Source organism: Caretta caretta, chromosome 2 (genome assembly GCF_965140235.1).
Source record: "Caretta caretta isolate rCarCar2 chromosome 2, rCarCar1.hap1, whole genome shotgun sequence".
NCBI classification, from domain to species: Eukaryota; Metazoa; Chordata; order Testudines; family Cheloniidae; genus Caretta; species Caretta caretta.
Window position 1 is genome coordinate 220060902 of NC_134207.1, and position 22627 is coordinate 220083528.

Genomic DNA, 22627 nt, shown 5'->3' on the forward strand with positions numbered 1-22627 from the left:
GGCCCAACTGAAGTCAAGGGCAAAACTCCCATTGTCTGCAGTGGGGACAGGATTTCACCTTTGCTGTGCCTTTTGGGGAGCCCTTCTGTATTAAGTCTGACAACATCCAAATGCAACAGCCATTTTGGGATTAAGTCAAGGGTTGGTGTTCCTGTTCATCTCTGTCATGCCATGCAGTCCCAGGTAATGTCCAGAGGTTTTCATCACTTCACTGAGTGACAGCTCTCGCTCTCTGTCTCTCTCTCTCTCCTACTGAAGCACGTTTTTCTAATGAAATCATGTTCTAGAATAGAAAAAATAACATTTCCTGTGTAATTTCAGCCCTGCAGGGGTATCAATGTGTGTACCTTTTATATACTGCACCTGCGGGCCTTGTATATTATGCAGTATATCAGCCCTCAATTCTGTGACCAAGGACCCATAGTGTATGTGGCAGAGCTGCACTGAATTTTATGTCAAGGGAGGAATAATTTGGCAATTTAATTGATTAAAAATTCATTTGGTAACCCTCAGGTTTGTTGAAATAATTCTAAATATTCACCACAAGGTGAAAATCTAATAATTCATATTATTTGTGTTCATTATAGTGCAAGACTGTGCTGCTGTCCTCTGTAAGTCCTTGTTCGGGATCACAGATTATGAGGCAGTGTACAATGATGCTTTGTTCTGCATTGGCAGAGGACAGAAGTCTATTCTTCTTCAAGCCATCTTTGGTATTTGTCCACAAGTACTTTTTAAAAATAGTCATATTTAGTGCTTATGTGCATTTTTCGTCTAGAGATCTCAAAAATGCTTTACAAAGATAAGTAAAGAACTTATTAAAGGGGGTAGTGATGTCTTTGAGCCACCCTATTGTTTATGACCATATAACTTCATACAAAGAATTTTATCTAGAGAAAACTCTCCTATCCTGCCCAGTATACCACCTGAATGTTTGGTTCCATGTAGCCCTTCCTGCTCAGTGAGAGAAATGCAATTTTTGTGGTTTCACACAGGCCTGAAAAAAGTCTGCCTCTGAACATCTTGCTTGGTTAGTTTAAGCTTCTTTTTCATACTTTTTAAAGTTTAATTACTTTTGGTTTCAAAGAGTTCATCAGGAAAGCAACATTACATTGACCTACCAAGACAATTTCACCCCTGGCGCAATTCCATTGAAATTCAAGGATTGAATTTAGTCTATTGGACTTGTAGTACTACTGGACAGATATAAATGAAGTGAGTAAAGGGTTCAGCCAAAGCCTATTGAAGTCAATGGGTGTCTTTCCATTGACCAAGTGACCTTGTATATCAGTCTCTTAAAATTCTTAAAAGTGACAATTTAATGGCTCAACACCTTTTGTTCAGCGTCTTTACATAGTAACAAGCTACAGGAATCCAGTTGGCAGGATTCTACATGGTGAAGAATAATACTAATCATGAATCCTACAATCTGTCATACTGAATATGAATCAAGATGTGTAGTAAAAAGGAGTTCTGAAACAACACTAGCTGATTTCTGATCAGTAAATTGTAGCTTTAGTTGTTTGTTTATACCAACAGCTAACATAATTTTACTTTGGAGAGTAGCTGTTACCGAAGGCTCTAAATTGTGACTTGGGACTACACTCCTGTCATAACCATAAGGGTAGCCTAAAATTCCTCCTACTTAAGAAGCTCAAATAACCTGATTGGCACCTGACCAAAGGAACCAATGGGGACAAAAGATACTTTCAAATCTGCGGGGGGGGAGCTTTGTTTTGGGTTCTTTATTTCTGTGTTCATTCGCTCTTGGGACTAAGAGGGACCGGACATCAATCCATGTCCTCCAAACCATTCTGAACCAGTCTCTCATATTACAGAAATTGTAAGTACAGCCGGGTAAGGCGTATTAGTTTATCTTTGTTTTCTCAACTTGTGAATTTTCCCTTTGCTGGAGGGAGGTTTATCCCTGTTTTGTTGTAACTTTGAAACTAAGGCTAGAGGGGGTTCCTCTTTGTTTTGTGCATCTTTTGTTACCCTTCCAACCTTATTTTACAAAGGGGATTTTTACCTTTTCTTTTTTTTTTAAATAAAATTCTTCTTTTAAGAACTGATTGATTTGTTTTCAGAAGTCCAAAGATCCAGGGATTTGGGTCTGTGTTCACTTTGTAACCAATTGGTTAGGATATTATTCTCAAGCCTCCTCAGGAAAGGGGGTGTAAGGGCTTGGGGGGGATATTTTGGGAGAACAGGAACTCCAAGTGTTCCTTTTCCTGATTCTTTGTCTAAATCACTTGGTGGTGGCAGTGTACTGTTCAAGGACAAGGTGGAGTTTGTGCCTTGGGAAAGTTTTTAACCTAAGCTGATAAAAATAAGCTTAGGGGGTCTTTCATGTGGGTCCCCACATCTGTACCCCAGAGTTCAGAGTGGGAGTGAGGGGGGGGAGAATAAGAATCCCCCTTGGACCACAAGGGTCCAGGCATGTAGGAGTATGTGTGCTCTCACTTATTCCCTGCTCAGAGCAAGTGGGCAGGGAGTCGACAAGATGGAGAATGAAATGGGGGAGCCTTGGACACATTCCCCCAGTGCAGCGAGAGTCATAATTTGCTGCTGGTTTAGGCTAGAAGGAATCAGGCAGGTAAGTTATGCCTCAGAAGGGTGTCTTAAAAGCACAGTGCCTTCCAGGTCTGTTTTTGGGGTGGTGCAGATTACACATCATCCTTTGCTCAAGGCTGTGCTGAAAGGCATAATCTGTCCCCAAATATTTTATTTTCTGCCATTCAGTTGGATTATTTCTACAGCTGTGCAAGAAATAAATTAAACTTGTGGGAGTATGATATAGTTCACATCTGCAAATTCAAAACAATTTAAATCAAACTCTACAAAATAGCTCTAGCTATATCTATATATACTGCAAGCTTATTTTTATTTTGATGGGGATTTAATGAAGGAATTAGAAATGTCTCCAAACAGGAAGTGATAGTGGAAATGTTGACAGACCTTTCACGGCAGTAGCCTATTGTGATATACTAAAATGATTCATATCACTGAGAAGATCATGAGAAACCAAACAAAAGTTAGCAGGCTACATCTGTAAAAGGATAGGTTGATCCTACATATTGGAAAACAAAACAACAAAAAATAAACCAACAAAAAGGCAAACTAGTATACTTCCAAAAACTGATGTGGATATTTAGAATCAGCTTTACAAAAGTGTGTGTGAGGGTTGAGAAAGTTAGTTATTTTCAGACAGTGAATTAAGAGGCTGAATCTGAAGGTAAAAAGTTTTAATGCCTATGTCATAGTTCAGGGCATCTGCACCTGTATTTCCCCTCCATGGTCCAGCAAGGGCATCTACTCTAGGCTCCTAGCTCCCCAGCCATCACCTCTCTTGGGCAAAGACCTGCATCTCTCTTCTTCCTAGCCAAGGTTTTTTCCAGACTTCAGAGTCCTATGCACACACCATGAGCACCCCAGCAAGACAGACTGCTCAAGCAGGCCTGCTTTGCTTTCTCCTCAAAGGCTATAAACAGCGTAATTGTCCACAGCAATAAGTTACCACACAGCTTTCGGTGGTGGTACTTCTTTGGAGGTGTTACAACCTGAGTGGATTTGCTTCATTCCCTCCCACTGGTCTTAGTTCCTAAAGGCCTGTGGTCACCTTCTCCCATGAACTGCATACAATCCCTGGCCCACAATGATACAGAAATTTAATACAGTAAGATCTCCCAAAGATATTGTGGAAATTGCCATATCTGTCACAGCATAATCTTAATTAATTTTGAGCTCTCTTCAGCAGGAATGATTTGAAACACATTAGGCCAAGAGAACTGAACTGGAATAAAGAATAAAGATATAATTTTAGATGAATGTGCAGGAAACACAAGTCTCATGTAACTATGTGCACTAAATCCATATGTAAGAGAAGAAAAGATCAGCATGAATAGGGAATAATGAATCTGTGTTAGAGTACAGCATGTCTTCTGTGCCAAATGATCCATGTTGTATCTAAAAGAGAAGAACAAAAGAAAAAAAAAAACACTTGAACGGGAGATGGAAAATTATTCTGAAGAACAAGTACTTTCTCTGCTTAAAAGAAAACTCCAACCATTTTTCTCAGTACAGCTCAATAATGTTCCCAGGGTAAGAAGCAAAGCTTTCCAGGAACAAACTGTGAAATGGATTTGAAAATAAAATTTTCAACACAATTAATATTAAAGCTTACTATGAAAAAAAACTCCCTCTCACTTAAATCAACAAGTGCTGTTACTCCAGAATATAAGGGTATGGCAGCTCAACAGAATATCAATTCCAGTGTTGCAATTCAATACCTCCCTAATTCTTTCTCATGACTAGTAAGAAGAGAAAGAAGGAAAGAGAATTCTCTACAAGTGGAGAATTAATAGCAAATATACACAATTTTTTTAACACCCTCAGGTCACTGTCCTATTGAAGGTCCTATGGAAAACAATGATCCTAAGCATGCAGTCTTTGGGTCATATCCTCAGCTCCAGTCATGCTATGCTTGGTACCTGAACTGATCCATTGGACCTGGTGTAATTTAAAGCAATCTCAGATCTGTTCTCAAGTCTGCCAGTTTCATCATGCTCCTGTTGTATCCTCCAGAGATTGCTGAAATGCAGCAGAATTGTTCATGCCCAAATTCTGATCTTAACATGCTCCCTATGTTGTAGAGGACTGGGGAGGCATGACATACAAAAGGCAGCTGCCACCAACAGTAGGTTCAAGAGATTTTAAAAGTAGTTGTCATTTATTTTCAAGTATGTCTTACCCATTTTGTCATGGTCTTTTTACTTTAGAAGTTCTTCATTGAACAAAATAGATGGACATTTCTGGAAAATAAAATGACCACCTCTTGTTCTGCTAACAACAGAGCAATAGCTTACAGCTAGAAAATACAGCTGAAAAATATTTGCTTGGTGTCATTTGAAGAAATAAACCAAAAATGGTTAAGACCAATCTAAGGTGAAGAATCACCTCAGGAATCACACAACTGGTGCAAATTATGGAGATGGTACATAGATGAAATACCTTTATATTAAGACTTGGACATTAAACTGGCAATGGACCGGTCATGAGTAAAGAGCGAATCTACCTGGTAAGTTATTACTTTACTTTGGTTGAAATTACTGCCTCCGTGAGTTAGGTGAGCTAGATTTATCCCTTGATCTATTTAATGTAAGTCTAACACACAATATTATTCAGTGGATACAAGTATTTATAAATACAAACAGAGGGTTAGCTCCTGAGGTGTGGTTGAACCTCCCACAGTGCAGGTCAGGGAAGGTTGCTCCTTTTATTCTGTTGCTTCCTCTGTTCAACTCTGGTCCGACTGTGCCAAGTTAGAGAAGCCCAAACAAATGGCCCCAAAGAGCTGAAACCATAGCTAAGAACTGGTACACCATAACTGCATTTCAGCCACACTCCCTTTCCTCAAGCCATTCCCACTTTTTCCGGCTACATCAGCAACAAGAATGAGGAGTAAAATAAAAGCCCCTATGGAAGCTCTGTGCCACTGGAGATCAGATTTACTTCAGTGTGATCCTCCTTGGGCCAGATAAGACAGTTTTAGGGTCAGTTTGCCCCAGCAATATAGTACAATATAGCTGCACAGCACTGGAGAATCTGATTCAAAATATTCAGCTCCTCCAGATTACTCAATGGGACCTATCAGCTACCATGTTCAGTAAAGATCCCTAATATTATCAGAAAGAATCCTTTTGTCACACATGGTGATATTTTGCCATGTTTTGTGCTGGCCTGCTTTCACTCTATATGCAAGTAGGTGCTACACTACTTTATAAAATGGAGATACTAACATATTTTGGACCAACAATTATTTTAAATGCTGCTGAACCAGGAGTTTTAGGCTGTTCAGAAATGGAAACCTGGGATGTCAAGCCATGGCATTGCCTGATAAATAAAAATGTCCATCTATTACGACAAATACCTTCAACTGATGGACATGAAGTGTCTTTTATTATACAAGAATCTTTTATGGTAGATGAGTAAAATATCAATCTTATGTTATTGCTTGCAATAGTTAGTGTTTGTCAAGATTTAAAATGTTTGCTTTCTGACATGTTAAAATTATTGCAACACTTTAGAGAATGTGCTGTTGCTTACCCTTCACCAACACAACAGCTGCTAGAAATTGTACAAAATACATTTTTCATCTTATTATCATATGAAATGTCTCCAGGAATCTTTAAAAAATGAGATGATTCATATTCTTAATGGGTGAAGTTCTTTTAATAATTAATACATTTGTTTCAAGTTTGCAGTTTTTGAACAGAATAATTCTCATGAACATATCAAAGAAAACACTCAGAAGCTTCAGCCTTTACTCTTAATTCTTTACTACTGACTTCCAGGGTGCTGTATTTATTATTAACATTTTCAGTGTAATAATACAATACAAACCGAACCAATAAGATACAATTAGTTGATACTTCCCGTCACTAAAAAGGTTTAGGAGTGTTGTTTATTGACTACATTTTATAATACTTCTGTAAACTGTTATCATTTTATGACCCCCATTCTCATCTCACAGTGTCAAGTGTAGCTCAAGAAAGCTTATGCTCAAATAAATTTGTTAGTCTCTAAGGTGCCACAAATACTTCTTTTCTTTTTAGTGTCAAGTGTGTCTCTTATTTTAATAATTAAACAAGAGCTAGCACCTATAGCCAATTCAAGCAGGTGAGTATAAAGAAAAGATGGTCTTATGGTTAAGACACTGGTATGGGACTCAGGAAATCTTGGTTCACTTCCTGACTCTACCACAGACTGCTTGCATGACCTTAGACCAGTGGTTCCCAAACTTGTTCCGCTGCTTGTGCAGGGAAAGCCCCTGCCGGGCCGGGCCGGGCTGGTGTGTTTACCTGTCGCGTCCGCAGGTTCGGCCGATCGCGGTTCCTGCTGGCCGCAGTTCGCTGCTCCAGGCCAGTGGGACCTCCTGGAAGCAGTGTGGGCTGAGGGACGTTCACATACCATTTCACATACCATTGATACTAAGTGCACAAGTGAATAATTATAATATATTATATGATACTATCATTGGAAAGTTAAATTAAAATGAAAACTCTTAATAATTTCTTTGAATTATTTGGAACTAGATGCCCTAGGCCTGCAGTCAGAAGCCCACAGATGGACCCTTGTGCTCACACATGTTTCATAAGCTACAGAACTTATTGAAATTCAGAATTTCCAGTTTGACATGTAGAAATTTTCCGTGAACCAAAAAGTTCCATTTCAGAAATACTAGCACATTGTTTCCAAAATTAAATATGCTCCCTGGAATGGGGGAGGGAGCAGATAAGTGAAATTGATGTGTTTCTTGTCAGTTTCAGAACAGCTATTGAACAATGGACTGTGAAACTGACAAGAATCTTGTCAATTTCATTTAGCAGCTCCTAAGACTTCCAGGGTCTCTGGCTCTGGGGTAGCCCCAGTATGCAAACTGCCCTGAGCTAGGGACCGCAGTACTTCCAGACTCCCATGCCAGCTGACTCCCTCAGTTTCCCAACTCTTAGGGCAGCTGGCTCACTAGGGAAGGCTGGGGAGTCTGGAAGTCCTGGGGATCCCAATCCTGAGACAGCATTCATGATGGGAATGCCCTGGAGCCACAGACACTGAAAGCATTGGGGTCCTGGCCCCAGGGCAGTCCACATGGTGGGGCTGTTCCATGGAAGCTCAGATTCACCAGCAGCCTGCCTGGCTGGTTGGCCTGAAACCTGCCTATGGTTTATCAGAAGTTCGTCTAAACAGACATGCTTCCACAAAACATATTGGGTTCAATAGATTGGCATTCTTGGCTGAAACAGGGTTTCATTTGAAAATTCCCAGCCAGCTCCATTTCACAATGGGTGATGCAACAGGCGGAAAGAGTTGTAAGACAGATGTTTATTAAGCATGGTGAGTGGCCACTGAGGCTTTGCTGTTTGAGCAACTGCAGCCTGACCCTGCCTTGAATGCCTGAGGCCTTGGTGTCACACCAAATTAAGCCCTACCTGAAACCTGATGCTCTTTCTCCAATTCCACTCATTATCCTATTACTTTCCCATTTTATAAACACTTTTAACAACAAATAATTAACTAACCTGCACTCTCACAAAAAACCCATAGGTTACTAGCATTTAGCTGAGCTGGAGACATGTCTTTACCATGAAGAGAAAAGGAGTACCTGTGGCACCTTAGAGACTCACAAATTTATTTGAGCATAAGCTTTCGTGAGCTAGAGCTCACTTCATCAGCTGCATTCAGTGGAAAATACAGTGGGGAGATTTATATACATTCATGTTCTCTATGTATATAGATCTCCCCACTGTATTTTCCACTGAATGCATCCGATGAAGTGAGCTGTAGCTCACAAAAGCTTATGCTCAAATAAATATTTTAGTCTCTAAGGTGCCACAAGAACTCCTTTTCTTTTTGCGAATACAGACTAACACGGCTGCTACTCTGAAACCTGTCTTTACCATGGACTCAAGTAGGCACATAGTCCCTGAAATAATGTGGTTTCTTCAACAGGTGACCAGACTTGGACTGTACCACATCCTCCTCTCTCTATTTCCAAATCTGGCAACCTGTCTATCTCTAGAGTCTCTTCCAACTCTGCAGGGTTGGCCTTTAGTGTCCATAATGCTGTTACACAGAGATCTATTCCGCACTGAGTCCCACTGCTTGAATAGGGCTGTTGCACAAACTGTATCTATAAAGCACTTTACACAGCTAAATAATTCAATTAGAGTGCAAATTACTGAATAACAGCAGAGGGAAATAGAAATTAAGCCTTACAAGCTGCAGGTAAAAGAAATTTTTGATGAGAGATTTGAAAATAGATAGAGAGTTGATAAGATATTTAGATACAGCAAAGCTGTTCCAAACAGCTGAAGTTGCTCTCACACCAAGAGACAAGTCTACACTACAAAATTAAGTCAACCTAAATCACATCAACATACAGCCACCTGAGTAATTGAAATGGTCTTACACATCCACACTATGCTCCTTGTGTTGGTGGTGCACGTCCTCACCAGGAGCGCTTGCATTGATTTAACTGCCGGTGTGGGGCATTGTGGGAAGATTTCTGAAAGGCAGCAACAGTCAATATAAGCAACACAGCAACTACACTGACACTCTGTCAACCTAACTACATCAGCTTAAGCACTACATCTCTCGCTGAGGTGGAGTTATTAAATCAGTAGTGGGCAAGTTACATTGGTGGGAGCTACATTTTAGTGTAGAGGCTTACAGAGGTAGGGCGATGTAAGCTATCTTACATCAACCTAACTCCGTAGTGTAGACCAGGCACAAGAATGGTGTGAAGGGACAAACAGGAGTCCAGCAGGGAAGGCAGAAAAGAGTGACAGCATCCATAAGGTTGGCTGGAGCACGTCTAAGCAGAGTCACCCCAAAAAGCCAACCAAACAAAAAAAATCAAACAAAAACACACTGTGACATTGGTAGACCAGGTGCTAGCTCTTGCCAAGGCTGTAGGCATCAGCTGGGCACTGACAAACTCATGGCTGGAACCCAGACCAGCTCAATTATATGTTAAGTATTGTTCAAGATAGCTGTTAGACTTGTAAAGATGTGTTTAGTGTTTAGACTCTATAAAATACTTGTAAGTTGCTGCATGCATTAATCTTACTTTTAATGTCTGTATCCCTTGTTATAAGGTAATATGTAAGTTTTGCTTTATAACTGTAAAAATGGCTGCTCTGAATTTGTGGAGCAGGAGGAGCAGTTCACCCACACATCAAGGACTATCAAAACTAAGTGGGCCATTTGAAACATCACCATACAAAGACTGGGTTAATGGCCCTCTCTCACCCATGAAGCTGCTACATACAAGGAAGCTCGTCCCATCAGTTTGAATCCTGGAAGGAGGAAATAAAGATCACTGAAATAAAATTCTTCATCTCTTTGCTGTTTGGACTCTCACAGGGCTGGAGCTAGGAAACAAATGCAAAGATCCCCATGGTCAACCTGGTTTAGCTCTAAAAAACATTCAGTGTTAATACATTACTACAACTCCATCACCGTTTGGAACCATAGACGTAACTCATTTGTGTAAATATGTTGCCTGCTTTAACCTGTAAGTAACTCTCTCATTTCTTTTTCCTAGTTAATAAATCCTTAGTTAGTTTATTATAGGATTGGCCTCAACTGTTGTCTTTGGTGTGAGATCTTAGGTACAAACTGACCCTGGGGTAAGTCTCTTGAGACTGGAAGCAACCTGCATCTTTTGTGATCTTAGGTGTATAGCAACTAGGTATCACTCAGTCCAGCTTGCCTGGGTGGAAAGATAGACTGGAGTGCCCAAGGGGACTTCTGTGACTCCATGGTAAGACTGTTATAGTGCTCCAAGGGTTCACATTTGTTACTGGGTTGGTGAAATCTAATTATAGAACATACCACCAGTTTGGGGTGTCTGCCTTGCTTTTTGATAGTTTGCCCTGTAGTTGGCACTCACAGTTCTGACAGTGACATACCCATCCACACCAAACCCAAGAATTGGAGTGTTAAACAGGAACTGAAATAGTTACTGGGGTGATCTGGGAAGCAATGTTCTGTACTTGCTGGAATCAGGAGAACTGAAGCTTGTGGAAGCCATGGACAAGGGAGTTACAAAGGTCAAGGTGAGAGGAAATTAAAGGCATGTATGGGGGTGTGCAGTGGGAGTTCCAACAACATGAGACATTTTCAGTGTGCTGGTGGACAGATTTACAAACACGCTAAATGGAAGAGGAGAAGGAAAGATCAGCTTCAAGAATGATACCACAATTGCAGGCAGTGGGGGATGGGAGAACTTCGGTTTAATTTCCATGATATCTGAATGCTATGAATCTCGTAAATGGTTATTTCACAAAGCAAACCGCTTAAAAAGAAAGAAAAAAAATCTAAATATGCACAAAGGTCTGAGTCAAATAATGTATAAAAGGAAAAGTGTTCATTCTTCTTGCTTGCTCTGCCAAACATTGCCGGGGGCTTCAAAGATAATTGGGCTTAAACTAAACTGTGCCACATTCCTGAGGGGATTGCCTTTTCCTGCTTGAATTTCCATTTTGTTATTAAAGATAAATGTAACATCCTTTAGTAGGGAGACTAAATAAGGATCTGTTTAAATAATACACAAATGATACATTGGGATATAATATACAGTTTGAGAAAATATTGAAACGGTGACAGAGAAAGTGTCTCCCTTTGTGGATTTTTCTCTTATATATAGTAAAAAAAATACTTGAATGTGACCTAATTGTGTCAATATGCTATCTGTGTTCTCTCCATCCTTTAACAGACAGTGAGCTAAGGTAGTATGGCACCAAGCTCACTTGCAGGACAGATCTTGAGGGAGGGAAGAGAATGTTACGAGTCCACCCCTTCTGAAAACTTCAGGTTTGTAGAAAGGAGGGCTTTGAAAGCCCTGTTGCTCCCCACCCTGCACCTCAAAGACAGAAGTGCGATGAGGAGGGAGGCCACTGGTTCTGATGTCGTTGATTAAGAAATCAGTTACACTACAACCACACTTCATATTTATTGAAACTTTGAGGTACCGCAGTTGTTAGACCATCTAGGACATTTCAGTTTGCATTGAGGTATTGAGTTCCGGAAGAAAGTAAATGTGGTGAATTTAGATGTTTTAAAGAAAATCCGTAAACCAATTGATTGGAAACATCCAAACTTGGTAGTAAAAACCCCAAGTCCATGAGAATATGCCTAGAACAAACAGATCTTTGTAAAACTATAAAGGAACAGTACTTTCAGTGCCCAATTGTGAAGGAAATTAGGAACTGAGCTGCTGGAACTAAATACTTCAGTGTTTTCCATACATCTGGCAGACTTTGGTAGACAGTCTTGGGTGAGCAAAGTACTAGGTACATTATATATGACACACCATTTGGCAGATACTGTTTCCTGTGGCTACATTTTTTATCTCTGCTACACTAAAAATATTCCAGAGGAGGTCGGAGAGATGCTATAATGGACCGATAGTACTTTATTAATAATATCCTCATCTGGAGATACTATACATGAAACATGATTTTAGACTAAGAAACAGTAAGAAAAAAGGGGTTAAAATTTAATTTTAAAAGTGTCATATAACAATATTAAAGGGAAAATAACTGAGAAAGACATTATGTTAAAGCTACCAAAGAAGATGCTGTAACCCACATACTTTATGCTGTAGCATTTGATTTTTAAGTCCAAAAATAAGTAGAGAAGCAGGTGAAGAAGAAACATGTATTTGTGTCTCTGCACAAGTGTGGTCACTTGGCATGAATCTAGGAGACTCAACCTTAATTTTTACAGTAACACCTCCATTATTTGTCGGACCATTTTAGGCCCTGAACCTGCTTGACTCATATTGCAGGATTTGGGCTTTAGCATCTTGGAAATGGTTGTGGGACCAACTAGCCGTTATCACCCCATGGCACTCCTAACTAAAAGTGTTAGGTTGGGGTTTTGTTGTTGCTGCTGTTTGTTTGTTTGTGGGCTTTATCCCACAATGGCTCTAGACTGTTCTCAATGGTATCAGATGACAGAACGAGGAGTAATGGTCTCAAGCTGCAGTGGGGGAGGTTTAGATTGGATATTAGGAAAAACTTTTTCACTATGAGGGTGGTGAAACACTGGAATGCGTTACCTAGGGAGGTGGTAGAATCTCCTTCCTTAGAGGTTTTTAAGGTCAGGCTTGACAAAGCCCTGGCTGGGATGATTTAACTGGGAATTGGTCCTGCTTTGAGCAGGGGGTTGGACTAGATGACCTTCTGGGGTCCCTTCCAACCCTTATATTCTATGATTCTATGATTCTATGAATGCCTCCCACACCCAGGCCTTGGCAGGATCAGAGCAGACAAGCCAGCTCTCACAAATTTATTGCGAGAGATGTGATTTCCAAGTAAAATTAAGCCTCACTCATGATCTCATGATAGACCTCTCAAAGCTCAGGATTATTTTTATCAGCTCCGGCTGTCAGCCACAGGCAGCTGCTTCCCTGCCAGCCTGGGAACTGGAGTGTTACCCCAGAATTTGACAGTCCTGCGTGTACCCCAGAATGTGACAGTACTGCAGTCAGCAATTTTGAGTGTTGAGCCACTGCCAGCTGAAAACCAAAATCACATAGCTAGGAAAATCTTTAGGCCCTGAGAGGCAAGGCCAAATAATGGCATGTTTCCAGTTTTGCTATCAGAATGGGAGGATGGAATAAGAAGTGACTGTATTGTGAGAGGTTTCAGAGTAGCAGCCGTGTTCGTCTGTATCCGCAAAAAGAAAAGGAGTACTTGTGGCACCTTAGAGACTAACCAATTTATTTGAGCACAAGCTTTCGTGAGCTACAGCTCACTTCATCGAAGCTGTAGCTCACGAAAGCTTGTGCTCAAATAAATTTGTTAGTCTCTAAAGTGCCACAAGTACTCCTTTTCTTTTTGTATTGTGAGAATAGAAGGAGTGTTTGGATGGCCGACCTTGGTCTTGAGCGCCTCCGAAACATTTGATCTGTAAGTTTTATTATTGTTATGACTAGAAATGTTTTGATGATATGAGATAATGAGTAGTTTTGCTGGAAGTAGGAGAATTACTGACCCATCAGGGATTACTATGGTGACCCTCTAGGAGTCACTATAGGTTATGTGCTTTGAAGTTAGCTATAAAAGAGTAGGTGAAATAATTTGCTTTGGAGCAGTCTGAGGAAGTTTTCTTTGGGCATGGATCTGGCATCTAAGGTCTCCAGCAGTCAGAGGGGAGGGAGGTCCCCCCCCCCAAAAAAATCTGGCCACTGATCCCTTTAAACCATTTCTTAACTCTATATAAATATAAATGTTTTGAAATGCTCTAAACCTACAAAAGACTCTAGCTTGTGCCAATGATATGTCAGATGGATAAGCTGTGCCCCCATTAATTTATTCCTGGCACTGCCTGGAGAGAAACAGTTAAGTTACCACTGTTTTGGGTTCTGAAAACCCTGGGTAACAGGAGAGGGGACCCCACAGCAGCCCCCCCCCAAGCCCAAGGAGGGTGAAGAACCCTAAGAGGAACAGAGATGAGGCTAGGAGGCCTGGACTATGGCCTGGGGCGGCAGGGGAGCTGAAGTGAGGAGGGTGGGGGCTGAAGTGAGGAGGGGGGGCTGGTGGGATGCAGGGGCTGTATTGATGGTGAGTTCTGAGCAGATGGGGTGAGTGCTGAGAGGATGAACTGAGGATGGTGGGGGTCAATGGGGTAGGGAGGCTGAACTGAGGGGGGCTGAATTGCGGGTGATTGAGTGGGGACACAACTGATGAGGGACTGGAGGACAGGATTAATTACTGAGTGGAGCAGATGTGGAGGTGAGAGCTCCTGGAGCAGGGGCCAAAATGACCTTATCCAGTACCTGTGGGAGAACGGGAAACACTAATTGTCACATGTACACACCCTGAGGATGGGCAGAGGGAGTTCAAAACCCCAGAGACTGACCTAAAAAACACAATATAATCTTTGTAAAAAAATCTCATGATTTTTTAGGCTAGTTTTATGATTTTGGGGCGTCCGACTCATGATATTTGATCTGACACTGGCAATACTGCCAGAGGCATGAAGACTCCTGGGGGCTGCTCCAACGCTCCGGCTGGAAGTCAATGGCCGGGCTCTCACTTGGCTTTCATGGGAGCTGGATCCAGCCCCTGCTGCCCATTCCTGCCTCCCCGCCCTGTACCCACTAAAGGTCGCCCTGCCCCCCACAGCACCCAGAGGCTTCCTGATTCCGTTTCTGTGGCGTGCGGGAGGAGGCGCGGCGGGAGGGAGGAGAGAATTTCACGGGTTGCCTCCAGCACGGGGCAGACAAAGGGGCGGGGGTGAGGGGCGAGTCTCAGCCTGGCGCGGACAATCCAAGGAAGCTGCCAGGCACGGGACTGGCGACAATCGGGCCGGCGGGCCCCGGGTTCGCGCCCGGGTGCCGGAGCCGGGGGGCGGGGAGGAGGATGTAGGTGACGGAGGCTCCGCCCCGCTCAGGGCCGGGCTCCCCGGCGGAGGAGCCTGCGTTCGGCATTGTGACGCTGGCGGGGCTGGAACACCTGGGGCGGCGGCAGCTCAGCAGGCCCCGGCGCGGGCTGTGGGGGGCGCCCCGGCGAGGAGGGGCCGCGCGGGGAGCGGGGCGCGCAGAGCCCTCTGCATCCCCGGGCAAGGTGAGCGCCTCCGGGGAGGCCCGGCACGGGGGAACGGCGGCTTGCCGGTGCTGGGCCTGGCTGGAAGAGCAGGTTTCTCCTCTGGCAGCTGGGGCTGGGGCCGGGGCCGAGGCACCTAAGGGCCGGGCAGGGCTGCGGGGTGGGCATGCCGGGCAGGTGCCACGTCTCCCTCAGGTGGGAGCCCTCGCTTGCTGGGGGACGTGGGGCGCTGATGCTCCGCAGGTGCGGGGGTTGTAGAGCCAGATGTGGCTGAGGCTGGATTGTGACTCCTAATGGGCTTTGCCTGTGCAAAATTTCCAGGTTACAAAATGGCACCTGCCCCCTCCATTCCCCCCGCCTCATGCCATTCGGGTACATCACTGGGTTCATATGCAGTTTATCCATGTCTATCTGGCTCCATGCCCTCCAGCCACTGGCCTGGTGGAAAATGGGCAGACATGGCAACAGGGGGAAATGTCCAGTTAAAACTATTAAAAATCCTTCTCTGCGTTGCCACCGACCCCACAGATTAAAATGGAAAGACATTTAAAGATCAAACGAACTTTTTACTGTTTTTTTCCGTTTGTTCACTGTTTGCATTTTTCTGAGCTTGGATGAAAAAAATGAAAATGCAGTGGCTGTTTTTCCCTGGGTTGTTAGTGGGTTTCTCTTTTTTTTTTCTATTGTGCATATTACTCTGTTTGGGGTGCAGACCAGGTAGTGAAATAGCTACAGCCCAACAAAACTGGTTCCACTGGGATTTTAAAAAGCATGAAAATATTTCTAATGAACCGTTAGTATTGTAAAAAGCTTAGTTTTACAAATCATAGATTTGTCTGCTGTGTCCTTTAAATTAGTATGTGAACAACATGCATATAGTACGTTGGTGTGGTTTTTTTTAAAGCCCAAGATTTAGGTTTATTGTAAATTGATAGGGTCCCTTCAATGAGCATGTGGGCTGCATGCTATTGAACTCATTGATATACTGACACAATATACATTTACATAAATAAATACCTGTAAGTGTATTTATATATGTAAATGAAATGTTTTCTGTTCTGAACTATCTCATTTAGTGCTAAAAGTCTCAGTCTCTCATTCTGATTCAGCAGAGATTATGGTTCTGTTTGGCTTCAATGGATTTTGACCTGATTTATGTCCGTGAAACTGAAATCAGGATCTGGCCTTTAGTTTCCATAATATTTTTATCTCCTACGGTTCTCTGGATATATTGGAAAGGGGAAGGCTGAAACTTTAGTAGCTGAAATGCCTTGTTGATATGTCATCTTTGGTAGTCATGTGCAGCCCCTGTTGTTCTGTTTCCCCTTGTTTTCCTCTGTTGTCTTCTCCCATGTCTTGGTTTCTTGGTGGGTGTGTTAAAAGTGTGAAGCTGTATGTACATATATTATGGGCTGAAAAGGCCCAGGTACCAAGTTTTTTTTCCTCCAGGGCAGGCTTCTCTGAAATGAGCTTAGTTCCCCTGTTCTGCCTTCAGGGGCAGTCAGCTGTTGGTATCAGGTGAAAGCTACGTCTCCCACAGCTGTTTGGTCACTTTCTCACAACATCAGGCCAAGCAAACTGTTTGTTGGATTCTTGTATCCTTAACTCAGAACTTGTGTAATGCCAGTCTTTCCCCCAGTGTTTCCTATTGGTAGCATGGTGAGGGCTCTTGTATAGGCAAGGCACTGGCAACTCCACTGTTTTTTATCACTTTGTTGTCTAGACTATGGCCTTGTATACTGAATTTCCCTGTGTAGGCATTAATATGTGAATTTTAACAGATATAGTTACACCATCATAACCCATCATGTGGACACTTGAATCCTAGTATGATTGCCTTTTTTCAATTTTAACTAATGGCATTGAGGAAAAGGTTTAAACTAAACCAAAGAAAGCCACTGTTAACTGTATTGGCATAGCAAGTACAAATTTTCCAGGTAGAGAAGCCATATGTGAAGGCAATATGATGGTTAAAATGCTGCCAATGCCGTGTCTATGTTAGAGCTGCACAAGTTTTCTATTACTGCACTATTGGGTGATGGCTTTTCATGAAACTTATATACTGCACTGGTGCTCAACATGGGGACTGCACCCTCCACTGGGGATGGTCTAGGGAGGTCATTTATGGTTAGATGGGAGGAAGATTGGGTCCAGAAACTATTTTGAAATAGGGTCATGTTATGGAAAAGAGTACAAACTATTGGTCTCGTGTAGACTCTGAGCCCAATGTAGACTCCAGTCTGCTGAAGTCAATGGGAGTTTTGCTTGAGTAAAGACAGTGGGGTGAGGATCGATATTTTAAAGCTAACTATATTGCACTGCCATCTATCTATACATTACATGTGCTTCACAGTCCCCACCCTGAACTGTTCTGTTGAATTCCCAAGTAACAATTCCAAAAAAGTTTGTATAATAGCACATACTTTTTACCCTCTAACCTAGTGTTGAAAGCTGTTGTTTAAGTTGGCAGAAAAACTTATTAATCTATCAGTCAGTCTTCAAAACAAAAAGTCAGGAAATGGCATCAAAGTGTCCTTTATATTTTCTTAAATGCCTCCTCCTCCAACAACATAGCAGTAAAGCAGCTGGTTATTCAAAATGTTTTGCCACTGTTTAATCTGTGTAGTATTTTCAAGGTTACACTGTGCAGAATTATGCAAAAGTATTATAAATAAGGAAAAACTGGAAGCCAAGAACATTGGAAACCTTACTTTTTGTACACTGTCGAGTAATTGTGATTTCACAATTGTTTTGTGGCTGTTACTAGCTGTGGTAAAGTGAGTCTTTTATGCAATTAGTTACTGTAGATCTTGGGAATTATCCGTTACAGGTCATTATAAGAACATTCAAGTCACTCTTGCCCATACCTTCAGTAGAGATGACTCCTGCAGTGGAGTTAATTACAGTGGTGTTTAATTGAAAACTATAGTACAAAGGTTGACTCTCAAGCACAACCAGTCTGTGTTGGTCAGGGGTGTTGACTCCAAGGTGTAACAGGATAACTGTATATTGCTGTGCAAGGTAAAATCATATGGTTAATCAAACCTCATGGATCAGAGTGCAAGCTGACCAGCTGAAGGGGTTCTGAGAGGAGTATTCCCCCCCACCACCACTACCCCATTTACAGCAATAGCATTAAGCATCTTTCTTCATGGACGAGTGGGGGTAGGGATTTAATTTCGATATGTTGAGTAGTAAGCACTGCTGGAAATAGGATATCTGATCAGTTGAGCCTTGATCTGATCTATTCTAGCAACATCTATCTTTTTTTTTTTTTTTTTTTTGACATACCAGATAATGGAAGAGACTTGCCAACTCAGTTTGTGTATCAGCTCACTTTCTAATAGACGATGTTCTAGAAAAGGAAAAACTTCATTATATAAAATATTATTCTAGTATCGTTAAAGCTGAGATATGTTTGCCAAAACTATTTTGATGGTCTAAACAAAGGCAGGTGCTCTGCACAAAGAAAATCCCATAATAATATTTGATTAATTTCTAATTTATTCTAGTTGGCATAGATTTTGTGTTGTTTAATTTTAGAGTGCTAAAATGAATTACTAAAGAATGTTACATAGCCATTTCAGAGAAATTAAAGAGGTTCTTAAATATACTTAATTGAAGGACTGAGCTTTGTTCCCAGTTCTGCCATAGATGTGCAGAATGAAGTTGGACAAGCCACAGAATTTTTTGTTCTCAGTATACCTACCCATCTCTAAAATGGCTACTTACCTACCTCCATCCCAGGGTCATGTTAGGCTTTCATGTATATTTTAGAAGTGCTTTGAGCTCTTCAAATGAAAGGTGCTGTAAAAGGGCAAAGGGATATTATGAACTGGGTTTTTCTGCAGGGACTATTTCACTTGCAGTGATGGCAATGTTAATATCATTTTAGACAGAAATATCAATTTAATTGTTGTATTAACCTATTTGTATGGTGTACATTATGTTCTGTGAAAGTTAATTATTACCTAGAAAGGACGATTGTTTAAACATGATTCTGTTGCCAATGGAATATGCCTGCACTTACGTTTGAAATACTTTGTTACACTAGAGAGTGTGATGCCTACATATAACACCCTTATCAGCGTTACTGAGATAAACCACTGTTTTCAGGGGTGTGTAATTCTGCTGTAAAAATGTTCCATGCCTTGGAACATGGAATTTTAGGTTTGGGGGGAAAAAAGACAATACTTTAAAATGTTTAAATTGAAACTTGTGAGTAAAAAAAAGACTTAAGAATTCTGAAGCACTCTTTTTCAATCTTATAATTGTTATTGTAACACAATTTATCAGGAATGCAGCACATGGTAAAGCATAATCAGATTTGGCATTTGTGGGGAGAACACTGGAGTACCCGAGAGATTGCATCAGTACAACCTTGGTTACTTGGTTGTATTTAAAGAAGAATTTTGACACTTGAAGTGGACCTTGCAGTTGTGCAGGGACCAAAAATGTCTGTATGAAAATTGAAAAATAGAGATCACTTTGACTTCTTCTTCCAGACGTAATGTAGTAGTAATATGCAGTTGGGCTGACATTTACCACAGAGAAACACATAGCGTTAAGTGTGAATTAAAATTTATTGGGATAGGAAGGGGGAGGGTGGCACCAAGCAGTAGCAATGGTAGATGGTATATCCTAAAGGATAGAGGGTCCACAGAGGAAATAGGCCCCTGGTTACTACATTCATAAGTGCTTGTTTACACAAGGAAATTGATTAGAATAAGCTGTTCTTCAGTAAGTATTCTGGACTAGTTCCCTGTGTGCGCACTCTATCCTGGATTAAAAGGCACATCATTCCTCAGTAAATAGTGCACTTTCAATTATTCAAACAGGAATTAATTCAAAGAAGTTCTATGGCTTGTGTAATGCAGGAAGTCAGATTAGGAATCACAGGGATTCCTTCTAGCTTTATGAGCTATACATCTATGAATTCTGGAATGAGGTGACTTTTATAGTTTATTCAACATTAGCAATTACAATCAATTTCCCTGTGTATACAAGCCTTTACTGAGGATTTAAAACTTAATGAAAGAGGGACTGATGCTTTTAGTAAAACAAAAGAGAGTCCTCAAGCACTTACATTGTTAATGTTGTAAGTCATGTTAGTGAATACTAAACCCAATAGTAAGAATATGCAGATCAGGCTTGTAGACAGTGCCATAAAATGCCAGTGAGTAAACTTAAATGATCCTCATTTCTTCAAATTCCCTAGAGTCCAAGTTTTGAATTACATGTTCTCACCAATCTAATGTATGTTTGGTCATTTGCACTTATCACTGTGATATTTGTCCTTCCCACAACTCAAGTATCCCCGGAAAAGAAGAAGGGAGCACAGTATTAGAGCTTCTCTAAAATTGCTTAGTCACAAAATGGATGAGATCAGCCTTTTACTACTTCAGAGACAAAAGGGGAAAACTTTAACAACAAAACTAGATGTGACAGATAATCAATTCAAAGTTGTAGAAAATCAACCAGAAAAATTTGGGAGGGTGGGGTGGAGGGGAATTTGAGATATATGAAATTTTGCCACTTGTGCATCAAAAGCCTGAGGTGGGGGGGAACTAGAAATGGTGGGAAATTTATATGCAAAATAATAAATATATATCCCAATAATACCTAGCGTGGAAGAGGGAAGTGGTCCCAGTGGGCTTCATGGGGAGGTTCTTGTCCCCAGTACTGGGTATGGATGGGGAGAAAATTCCCATAATGTATAGAGCAGTTCTACAGAATCTCCATGAGACCCCTCTATTCGGAGATTGTGGTATTTCTAAGACATAACAGAATAAGATGTATTTGTAAAAACAGCCAGGGGAGAAAAAGTGGGTCTGTTTTGGAGAGGAGAGACTGTTCTTTCCAGATCCTAGCTCCTGAGCTCATTTCCCTCCTGTAACTTTCCTTGTAATGAAGCAACATTTTTTTTTTATTTAAAGGAAGCAGTTGTACTCTCTTTTCCTGCAAAGCTGAGGGTAGACTGTAAGAATATGGAGTTTAGTTACGCGTCTCTGTTTTATGATTAAGCATAGACCGAAGGTGGTCATAAGAGAAAGAAAAGGAGCCAATTTCAGCAGTTAGGCACTAATCCTTTATATGCTTGCACGCTTAAAGATAAGCACATGGATGAGTAGTCTCATTAACTTGAACTTTTTGCTTGCTTAAAGCTGAGCATGGGTGTGTATGCAGGGTCAGGGCCTTAGGTACTACTGTGATAGGTACTGTAGGAAAGCCCAAGAGAGAACACTGAAATGCTCGTTTGCATATACATATAACAGCTAAGCATTCTAGATCAGTCCTAGCTGATTTTTTTTATAATGGTGTTATTCGTATATTGTTTATGAGGAATAATTTCTCTTGTATAGAATCTTTCCTTAAATTAAATTCTGTATGAAGTATATATGGAAAATGTTGTGCTGCCTTGAACATTTGGTAAACCTTTTAAGACAACATTATTCCATTTTTTTCTTTATAGCAGTAACAACGCTATCTGCTGTTGTGGCTATTCTTTAGATGTTATTGCCTGCAAAATATAGTCTCTCCCTTAGTAGCCTCCCTCTGAGAGATGACATAATACAGTATCCCTCATGAAAGTTAAAGTTGGCAGGCTAAACAATTCAAGACTATCCTGACATGTCGCATATCCAAAGTAAATTGAATGGGTTATTTATTTATTGTTTTCCTTTCCCAATAATGAACGAAATGTGTAATGCTAAAGGGAAAAATACTTTGCATGACAATAGAAGTCTTACAGCAATGTTTTTATATAGGGTGTAAAAGTATTGTTTAAGATTCCCAAATCATAAGGAGATGTGGAGATTTAAAAATTTAGTTTTCAGTCCTCCAAGATGATCCACACTGGCTTCAGTGGGCTCTGTATGGGCTTATGGTTCTTCCCACAGGGATCAGATTGCAGGATTGGGTCGTTGTATTTTGAAACAGTCATTCATTCTGTACGTACAGTGCAAGTTGAGCTCATGGTTCTGTTTTTCCTCTTATAGTGGTTGATTTGCATCACTAATACAAGCCAAACAGGCAGCTCTGTGTTCCTTACACTGCTTGGGGAAAATAACAAAATATAACCAACAAGACATGTCAGTTATCCCCTGACCATGCAAGTTCATGGGCAGACTTGAAGGGAATGCACTCTGTCCTTTCTACATCCCCACCACCCCCACTTGCAGTGAGGATCCTCTTGACTGCAGAAGCCATGGTTACTTGATTTTTATGGAAACATGCTTTCAGGGAATTGTGGAGGGGAATGCCAGGGGCACAGAGCTGGTGCAGAGGCACAGGACCTCCACGTAGACAGCCCTGGTTTCCCAATAGAACAATCAGGGACAAATCTCCATGAGAGGAACCTTGCAGAGATTTCCTCCCCTTTAGCTCCTCCTGCAGGAGAGGAGTCCATAATTCTTATGTTTCTTAAAAATAGAACTTGCTTAAAGCTAGCATTTTATTACTGGTACTACAGTGCTTCTTGTTTTGTTACAAAATACTGTACTTGCAAGATT

The 22627-nt window shown here is 41.3% G+C and overlaps 1 protein-coding gene across 4 annotated transcripts in view; it reads left to right on the forward strand.

Annotated features, from left to right (window-relative positions):
* Nucleotides 1-14835: 14835 nt before the first annotated feature.
* ICA1 (islet cell autoantigen 1) overlaps nt 14836-22627 on the forward strand; it is an 87596-nt gene continuing 79804 nt past the window's right edge. For 2 of the 4 annotated variants that reach the window (XM_048838236.2, XM_048838237.2), the window contains exon 1: nt 14852-15137. The gene's annotated coding sequence lies outside the window, so the exon portion shown is untranslated. Of the gene's footprint in view, nt 15138-22627 lie in introns of all 4 variants that reach the window. The other 2 variants (XM_048838239.2, XM_048838238.2) reach the window with 2 other exon arrangements.